A 9,523-nucleotide genomic window follows, 5' to 3' on the forward strand; every position below is an offset into this window, starting at 1 on the left:
CAAAAGGATCCTTCCTCCCGTCCATGTCACGGTGTCAATTCCCATGAAAGGATTTTAATAAGTGAGTGGGATACCCATTTGTCAATCATGTAATGTCATAATGCAACCAAGTGATTGAAAGTTGGGTTGACCTGCCCGTCTGCCAAAGTTGGCCCATGAGAAGGGAGAAAAAGTTTCCCACTCCTTTAAAAGGCAGTCCTTGACATCATGCTTTTTTGGGAGGTGGAGAAGAAATTGGAGATTAATAGTGCTGTCCTGTGCATGTCTAATTAGAAGTAAGCCTCATGTATTATTCAATGGGACTTTCTCCCATGCTAAAGAATCAGTGAATTTGTAGAAATAAAGTTTTACTGGGGCAATTTCACAAACCATATCTCCAGGGTCTGTTCTATAAATTATCAGTTGAATCACTGTTTCTCTCCAGTGATAGTTATAACCATAGGAAGCCCAAGTCTTTCCCATCTGGCAAGTGCAGACACTTTGCAAAGTTTGGATGCCTGTCCTTTGCTATCTGGATGGAAAGTTTAATATAATCTAAAAAAAGAGATGTCTTGCCCTCAAAATTTTACAAAAGGAACAGGAAAATAAAGTACACTGAAGAAGGTGCCCTGAAGATTCCCACCACTCTCCTTACACAAAATGCACCACTACTTGGTGGACCTTAAAAAAAAAAAAAGGTCAGAAGAAACACAATACTAAGTGGCACTGACATGTTAGATCCAGGCTGAATGACATGACCCCTTTTCAGAATAAAATGAAACTCTGAATTACAGAACTTTGCCAGGAAGGTAACAAAGTCATCATTTTAGAATGACCTAGAAATGTAGACAACGATACAAAAGTAAAAGAACGCGAGAGAGAATCTCAGCTTTATTAGAGTAGATGTAAGAATTTCTCCCATATTTGAAATAAAAATGTAGCTTTGCTGGGCGTCTGTACCATAGTATTTTTAAATGTGCCAATTTGTTGAGAAACATGATTTGCCACCGAGAAAGTTTAAAATGAGATATGAGATATAGGTATACAGTTTTTAATGAACTATTTAATGAGTGAAACCTACTTCTTGTATAAACTCCACCAATTAAGTCCTAAACAAAAGTAGCAAACAGCAAGCAAAAAGCCTATCCAGCAAAACCATCCTAACTTAACTGCATTTCAATGCATGTGCCCCGGAACTAAACAAGAGTTACAAGCCAGAAATGCTATGTGTTATGAGCCATTTTCACCAGTGTTGCCACAGAGGAATAACTGTGACTGCCATGGAGGATAATATCAGAGAGGAATGCCATACTTAGGACAGAAACACTCTCTATTTTAGGAGAGGCTGTTCTGTAGCTGTGACACCTCCCATTTCAGAGTGGGGGGCACTGTCCTTAGTTGGTGCAATGAGGTCACTCTGCCTGCCCCACTGCTGACCCATGAGGCCAGTGTGGTAACTGCCAGTTCCAGAGCCTGGTCTGAGCTTTTGCGTGAGGTGTCTCCTCCTCAAATTGACCACCCCAGGCAACAGCCCAGTTTGCCTTCCCGTAACTACATTGTTGCAGGGACACGGGTGGCGCTGTGGGTTAAACCACAGAGCCTAGGGCTTGTCGATCAGAAGGTCGGCGGTTTGAATCCCTGCGACGGGGTGAGCTCCCGCCATACCTGCCAAGTTCCTACTGGAAAAATAAGGGATCGGCAGACCGGAAGTAGCGCTGCCGCCATTTTGGAACTGGGCGGAGCATGCTCAGAAGCGACTTTCGATGCTGCTCTGCCCAGTTCCAAAATGGTCACTGCACCAGAAATCGCTTCTGCGCATGTCCAGAGACTCCAGACATGCGCAGAAGGAGCTTCCCACGGCCGGTAAGTAAACCGGGGAAAAACAAAAAAAAAAATCCGTTTTTCCAGCTGGGAACGGCTGGAAAAACGGGGGGTTCCCGGGGAATACGAGAGACTTGGCAGCTATGGCTCCCGTTGCTCGGTCCCAGCTCCTGCCAACCTAGCAGTTCGAAAGCACGTCAAAGTGCAAGTAGATAAATAGTTACCGCTACAGCGGGAAGGTAAACGGCATTTCCGTGTGCTGCTCTGGTTCGCCAGAAGCGGCTTGGTCATGCTGGCCACATGACCTGGAAGCTGTACGCCGGCTCCCTCGGCCAATAACGCGAGATGAGTGCTGCAACCCCAGAGTCTGTCACGACTGGACCTAATGGTCAGGGGTCCCTTTACCTTTACCTACATTGTTGGGTGTGGTAGAGGCATGGCAGCAGGGAGTGTCATATTGGTTCAGCTGCCCCCCTCGCCCTCTCAGTAACCAGCAGCAACATGCAGTGTTATTGAGAAGCCAGGTAAACAACACTCTGCTGCCTCATCAACCGCTACTGAAGTTTAATCCTTGGAAAGCACAACGAGGGGAAGGAAAGAAGGGGAAGGATTCCCAGGACAATTGCTTGAATAGTGCATTTACCGGTAATCCCCATGGCTGTAGCTCAGTGGAAATCACACACTATGCATGCTTGCCCACCATGGCAACTTTTTTCTTTACAGAACCCCTTTGGCCTTGGGCTTCTGTAGAATACCATATAACAAAACACTGGTGTATACTATACAGGGCAGAATGACGTGTCTGCCTCAGGCAGAAGATGGGTGAAGAACGGTGGTGAGGTGTGGATGGACAAAGCCACTTGTGACACTTAAGCCTGATGCCTGCAGGTGTCCTGATGCCAATGCTGAAGTAAAATTCAATTTTTATTTTATTTTATTTTTTGCTGCATGAGGCTGGTGTCCACAGAAACTGTGCTAATTTAGGTCTCTTGTCATTTTTTGTCCTTTTAGTCATGGAGTACAATAGAAATCATATTTATGGGGAATGTTTTTGTTAACTTCCAAGAACTTTTTCATTACCACCACCCCCCAGAAACCCCCCTACTCAACAACCCTAAAACATTCTGTGTTCCTGAAAATAAAATGATGGTACTCAGGACAAAGCAACCGCAGTGAAACTTGAAAGCGTGGACTACAGGGTCTCTGCGGCTGCTTTCTTAACGGAATATGAGATCAATCTTGTTTTAACAATGAGTAACTTTCTTACCCATTAAAAATAGATCACAGTGTTGTGAGCTCAGGGGAAGAATCTGCTAAAGATTTTGTGTGTGGTGCTGTGCGACTTGCCGCTGTCTTGTTACAATATGTGCCCAAAATTGAACAAGAAATCAGAATTGCATTGCTCCACATAGTCTTTTGAGTTAGAATTTGATTTGCACAGTACTCCATTGACCTCTTCAGCATTTTATAATATAAATGAGCTTATCTATTTTCTGTCTCTGGTTTATGAGAAGGGCAAAAAAAAATCAGATTGACAGCCACCCCTGATAATAGCACAGCACCCTTTTGTATTTCATACTGCTGCAATATTCTAATTCAGTTTAAGCTCCTTGTTTCTTCCTGGAAATAACTTGATTTTGACATGGAAAATAGTGCAAACTCAGCTTGTATTCATTAGGGACAGGCCATTCTATATTCAGTCAGCAAGTTTGGGGGGATTCACAGGCTGCTGATAGACTTGCCTTGTTATAAGAAGAATGTGTAATTAGCACCTTTTGGTCACTGGGCTAAAAGTTAGTAGTAGAAGTTGTTTATAATCCGAGAATTCAGCTATGATCAGGTTTGGCACTGCGATAATCAGTGGGGGCAACTTAACACTGTGTGTTATCACACAGCAGCCTTGTAATGATTTTTCAGAGCACCTGATCCATTTTAAAAATTCAGTTAAGAAAAAGAAATCACATTGAAAGCAATTGACATTATCTTTCCCACAGGCTCTTTATACTGTGTTTCTCCGAAAATAAGACACCGTCTTATATTTATTTTTCCTTTAAAAAAAAAACAAAAAACACTATGGCTTATTTTCGGGGTATGACTTATATTCCTCGAATGCTTATAAATCCTGCTATGGTTTATTTTATGGCTATGTCTTATTTTCAGAGAAACAGGGTACCAACTCCTTTTGAGCCATTCATCTTGAAAATATATTCCCACTTGCCTACACATATGATTATCTGAGCGATCTGGATTTCCTCCTTACTCCAAACCATTGGGGGAAGTGAGGCTATGCTGTGTTTCCCCCTTTAAATTGATACTTCAAGGATATAGGTTTGAATTTATGTAGTCAGGGTTGTGCTTAGATATCCAGAGACTTCAAGTAACTCACAATAAAATATTATTTTATGGTGTGTGAAATCTTAAGGTGTAAATCACATACTTGTGCACACTTCATCCACCTCTCTCTTTAAAAGATATTAAATGGAGGCAAAGTTCATAATATTTGAGGTGTACCTCAAATATTATGAACTTTGCCGCCATTTAATATTTTTTAGTGTTTCACTCATTTATTTCCCTTGAACTGTTATAAGTGGGGCTGTTTGAATCATGGCGTCCCTCACACTTACAGATCAGAGGCCGCCTTGTAAAGGTAAGCACTGTATAGTTATGGAATCTTCAGCAAAGAGACACTTCACAAGCCTTCCTACGCAAATACTCATGGGAAGGTGTTAAGGAGGACATGACGTATTTAAGAATAGAACTTGCTGAGCATGTCTTCATTCTGAACGAAGAATGGGTGGTTCAATTAATTCAGGGTTAAGTCTAAAATCAGAATAATTAATGTTATTCTTGGTTGCATAATAACAGTGAATCCTGTGTAATATAAACAGTTAACCTGAGTCCCAATATGTCCTTGGCTTATTTCACGTGATGGCTGAGTTTAAGGCACTCCTTCCTTGTCATTCACCTATAGCAGGTCTCTGCGGCCTCCAGATGTCATTGAACTGCAACTCCCAGTTGGCCTGGACAATGGTCAGGGGTTTTGGAAGCTGTAGTTCAGCAGCAGAGGAGGGCCCACAGGCTTCCCATTTCTGATCCACAGCTTTGTGTGGTCATATGATATGACTCAATATCTTTACCTGCATCAACTTCAGGGTCCTCTCCCCACACCGCTGCTTTATCATTGTCAAGGACCAGGAGTCTGATGCCTCTTCATCAGGTGGTGAAGGTGAGGACCTTAAACCTGAAGCGGAATGGCATGTAGGGCCAAGTCCCAGGGGTGCTTGCTGCCCCTGCCTGTCAGCCTGAGGATGTGCCAACCTCTTACTCTGAGGCAGGCATAGGCAAACTTGCCCTCCAGATGTTTTGAGACTACAATTCCCATCATCCCTGACCACTGGTCCTGTTAGCTGGGAATGATGTGAGTTGTATGTCAGCATTTCACTCGTGCGTTGCTGGATGTGTGATTCCTATATCACATGTTTGTGTTTACTTTCCAGGCTTGGAAAGTGTCAGAACGGAAGCCAGTCTTATCTCTTCCGCTTGTACTGTAGTTTTGTAACTTCTTTACTCTCTCTCTCTTGGAGAAGATGTGAGAGGACGCCATGGTTGCTTTGTCCTGTATATATTGCTTAATAAATCACTTAGAATGATACACTCACTCTCCATGATCGTTTCTGCTATACTCTGCTGATAGAGTTTGCACATATACTTTGATATGTGTCGCTACAGCGCACCGGGACTGAAGATTGGAGAACATCCCGGGGCTTCGCCTCATCAGGATGATGCCCGGAGAGGTCTGTCTCATTCCGGGGGCTGCGTGTGCCCCCCAGGCGTGTTCTGACATTGTAGTCCCAAAACATCTGGAGGGCCGAGTTTGCCTATGCCTGCTCTGAAGACTCCACTGTATTACAACCCTGGAAGACTCAAACTTCCCCCTGCTCCACTGCAGTAGGAAATTACTGGAGAGGGCAGGGCCCCTTTGAGTCAACCAGCATCTTGCAGCAGTGCTAGTGCTAACAATCAGGCTGCATCTGCTGTTATTACTATATAAAGGCTCCCTTTCAGCTTGTTCTTTGTTGGAGCAGTTTCAGAGCTCTGTACAGTATTTCTTATAGAACAGCCTTTATCCTTTCACTTTTGACTCTTGCATTGAGAAGGCTTTCCCACAGATATGTTTTGCACATACAGTTTGGAGAGAGCAGAATTTTTGAGAATGGCAGGATTGTCATCGTTTTTCCTGGCAGGTCTCCATCGCAACCTAACCTTCCATAGCTAAACATCCTTCCCAGTATAAAGGTAAAGAGCTGGCAGCTGAATCTTTGCCTGCTTGAGAGATGCTTGAGCTACATATGTCTTCAATGAGACTGGATGGTCATGCCCACTTCAGTGGCATACGAAGAGCTTCATTATAAGCACCACAAGGTTCGTTCCTACTCTCTGTTGTCCCATTTCACTGCATGCAAACATTTCCAGATTAAATTTATTTAGGGTTTGGCAGAGACAGTATTTATTCAATGCAATCAAATGTTTTTCAGCATCATTCTAAGTGGCACAAAGGGGAAGTTTTAAATAAGTAGCTTTGTGGATAGATTTCAACAGTCTGGTGATTTAAAAAAATGTCAAGAAAGCAACTGCCTTCTCTAAAATATACTTGATTCCTTTCTCCCCTTTCTTTTTCTAAAAAACAAAACAAAACACCTTAATTTTGCTGAACTGAATCCCAAAGGGGCTTTTGAAAAGTGCTGGCACTGACCTTGCCTTTAAAAAAAAAAAAAAAAACAACCAACCAACCACAACCCTCTTTGTTGGCTTTCAACTAGCACAGTTCATCTGACTCCCCCCCCCCAAAAAACCCCCAGCCCATCTATTTTAAGGATTGCAGAAATGGCTTTGTTTGCCTAGCAATAGCCATTTAAACTCGGTTTTAGAAACAGTAAAAACTGCCATCCAGGAAAGTTATCAACGCAAAGGAATGTTCTATAATTTCCTGTGTGTGCATGATAAAAGAAATACCTAAGACATTTTTCTCATTTGGTACATATGACAGATCGCTCATTTCTCATCAATTTCCTCTTAAGAAGGTCTAACTTTGTAGTCTTATATAATTCTGAAACTCGGTGATTTATCTTCCACTCAACAGTTGATTCTCTGAAACATGTTGCCTGAACAAATGTACACTTCTCATATTGGCAGCCTGATTTTCCTGAGCCAGGATCATCCCATCAGTGAATCCTGCTGCCGGAGAATTCACAACACATTTTTAGGTTGTGAACTGCCTTGCGATCTTCGGATGAAGGGCGGTATAGAAATTCAATAATAAATAAATAAATAAAAACAAACCTGAAATGTTCTGTTTGCTTTCACTGGCTTTTTCATTGAAAGAATAATATGCAATCATCTTACAGAAATATCTAAGGTACAACATATTTGGTGTAGCAGCCTCCATGACAACCAGCTGCACAATGTGTGAGCAAAGCAGAACAAGAGTTTTACAGGGCTGTGGATATATTTAAAAATGAAAAGACAAAGCTTTTGGCAAACTAGTGTATAGGAAGCAGCCCTGCAACCCTGAAATCCCATCAATTAGACAGGAAAAAGAGCAAGGCTAATGGAGAAATAATCTGGAAGCCTACAACAATCCCCAAATACAGAGAGAATATGGTTCTCACTAGATGCCATTGTTAACAAGTGCCATGCTCCTGGAAATGAAATATGGTGCTGAAAATTTCCAGTACTGAATGATCCATGCCTCTTATGAGAAATATTGGCCTTCATTTGTATTTTTCTAAATGATTAATGGAGGGTAGCTTTAATAATAACCGCGAAGTAGCTGACACAACTCTGCAAGGCCCTCACATGTTGGTAAAGCACCTGGGTGTTTGTGTCTCTCTCTTGTCCCAACACATACCCTCTAACATTTCTCTGATGAAAATAGGGATTTCATATTCCATTATTATTATCATCATCATCATCATCATCATCCACCCTTCTGATTGGGTTGTTCCAGCCACTCTGAACGGCTTCCAACATAAATAAAAACATAATAAAACATTAAACATTAAAAAACTTCCCCATATAGGGCTGCCTTCTGAGGTCTTCAAAAGGTTGCATAGTTACTTATCTCCTTGTGTCGCGGGTCACATAACTCAATACCCTACAACATTTCTCTAATGAAAATAGGGATGTCCTAAGGAAAAGTCTGATATTCTAGCTTCTGGGACTGACCCTGGAAAATAGGGACAGTCGGAGGGTCTGCAACCAGGGATGCTTCAAAAGTCTGCCTGTGTGTGCCAAGCTTTTTTTTATGGCTGGAAATAAAGAATAGTTTTTTTTAGGAGCATTGCGAGAGAAATAGAGATCAATTCCCTTATGGCACACACATTGCCTCTCCTGCCTCTGGCCGAATAGGTTTTTGGAACAATACAAGCCCCACTAAAATCTGTTTGACCAGAGGTGGCACTAGGATGACTGCACATGCCACAAACAGCAATCCCTCTTTCCAAATGCCTTCAGCTAGCTGCAGGGAAACAAACCAAAACCTATTATCTGTAGTCTAATAGAATGTTGTGTCCTCCTGTCTCTTTAAGATCGTTCAATCATGCCTGGGAAGTGCTTCCTCTGACCAAAGGAAGAGCCCAACTTAGGGAATCAGTAATTGTTTCTTGGCTCTCAAAAAAGAAGGTCAAATACCACACTTTCTCCATTCCAACAATCAGATCAGCTGCAAATAAACTGCTCAGAAGAACAATGTAATAAAGGATCAGAGAAGTCCCAGGATATTTGTTTCTTCCCTTTCATGTATTGGCAGAATGAGAGCTTGTGAGAAAAAACAATTGTTATTCATGGTACAAGTTGTGTAGTTGAGCAATTGTGCATGCAATGCACAATAATGATCCAGACTGGCACCAAATGGGGCACAATGTGTAATTAACCCAGATCTCTGGTTTTAAATGGGGAACAATGAGCAATTAAGCTAGATCTCTGTGCCTTTGAATGAGAAATAGTGTGCAATTTTTGCTAGACCTGTGCGTTAAACTGGGGCATCATGTAATTTAACCAATTGCATATGTGTAACAAGGATGCAAAAGATAAACTTGCTATTGCAAGTATCCCAGATCTGCTTTTGCAGATATGCCTTGAAAATACGATGCCCATCTTGGGAAGCATAGAAAGATCCACAGAAATAAATAAGATTTTGAAAACAAACTACAGTACAAGGAAAGGCAAAATACTAATTCACGTGTTATCTTCTACTTCTATGTGCCTTTTATATTGTACCAAGTTATAGGGTAGGTTGTATGTCTGAGCCCTACTTTAATTCCTGGATCAAGCCTGGATTCAATTGCTGGAAAAGCCATGCCAGCCTGGTAATGTCCCACTCAGTATGGTCGTTAAGGGAACAAAGGAAGTGGCTCTATGACAAATTGGTGGGTCTCCCTTCCAAAAGTGAAAATCTAGTCTGAGTTGTGAGCTTCTTTAGGGGGAAGGGTGGACCCTTCCCTGCCCTGCCTGATTTTGAGAAGGTGGTGTAAGGGCTCTCGCAGCCCTGGCACTGCTTTTCCTCCATTGGGTCTTGCTCCTGCCAGTATCTAGTTGGGCGCCAGTGCCATTCTGCTTTTGAACAGCTTTTGAGCCACTAAACATACACACACACCCAATTTTTCAGTTTTTGAGACATTTTCAGCAAGGAATCACCCCCATTGCCATACATCTGGGTTTCCCC

Source organism: Zootoca vivipara, chromosome 3 (genome assembly GCF_965207765.1).
Source record: "Zootoca vivipara chromosome 3, rZooViv2.hap1.1, whole genome shotgun sequence".
Lineage (NCBI taxonomy): Eukaryota > Metazoa > Chordata > Lepidosauria > Squamata > Lacertidae > Zootoca > Zootoca vivipara.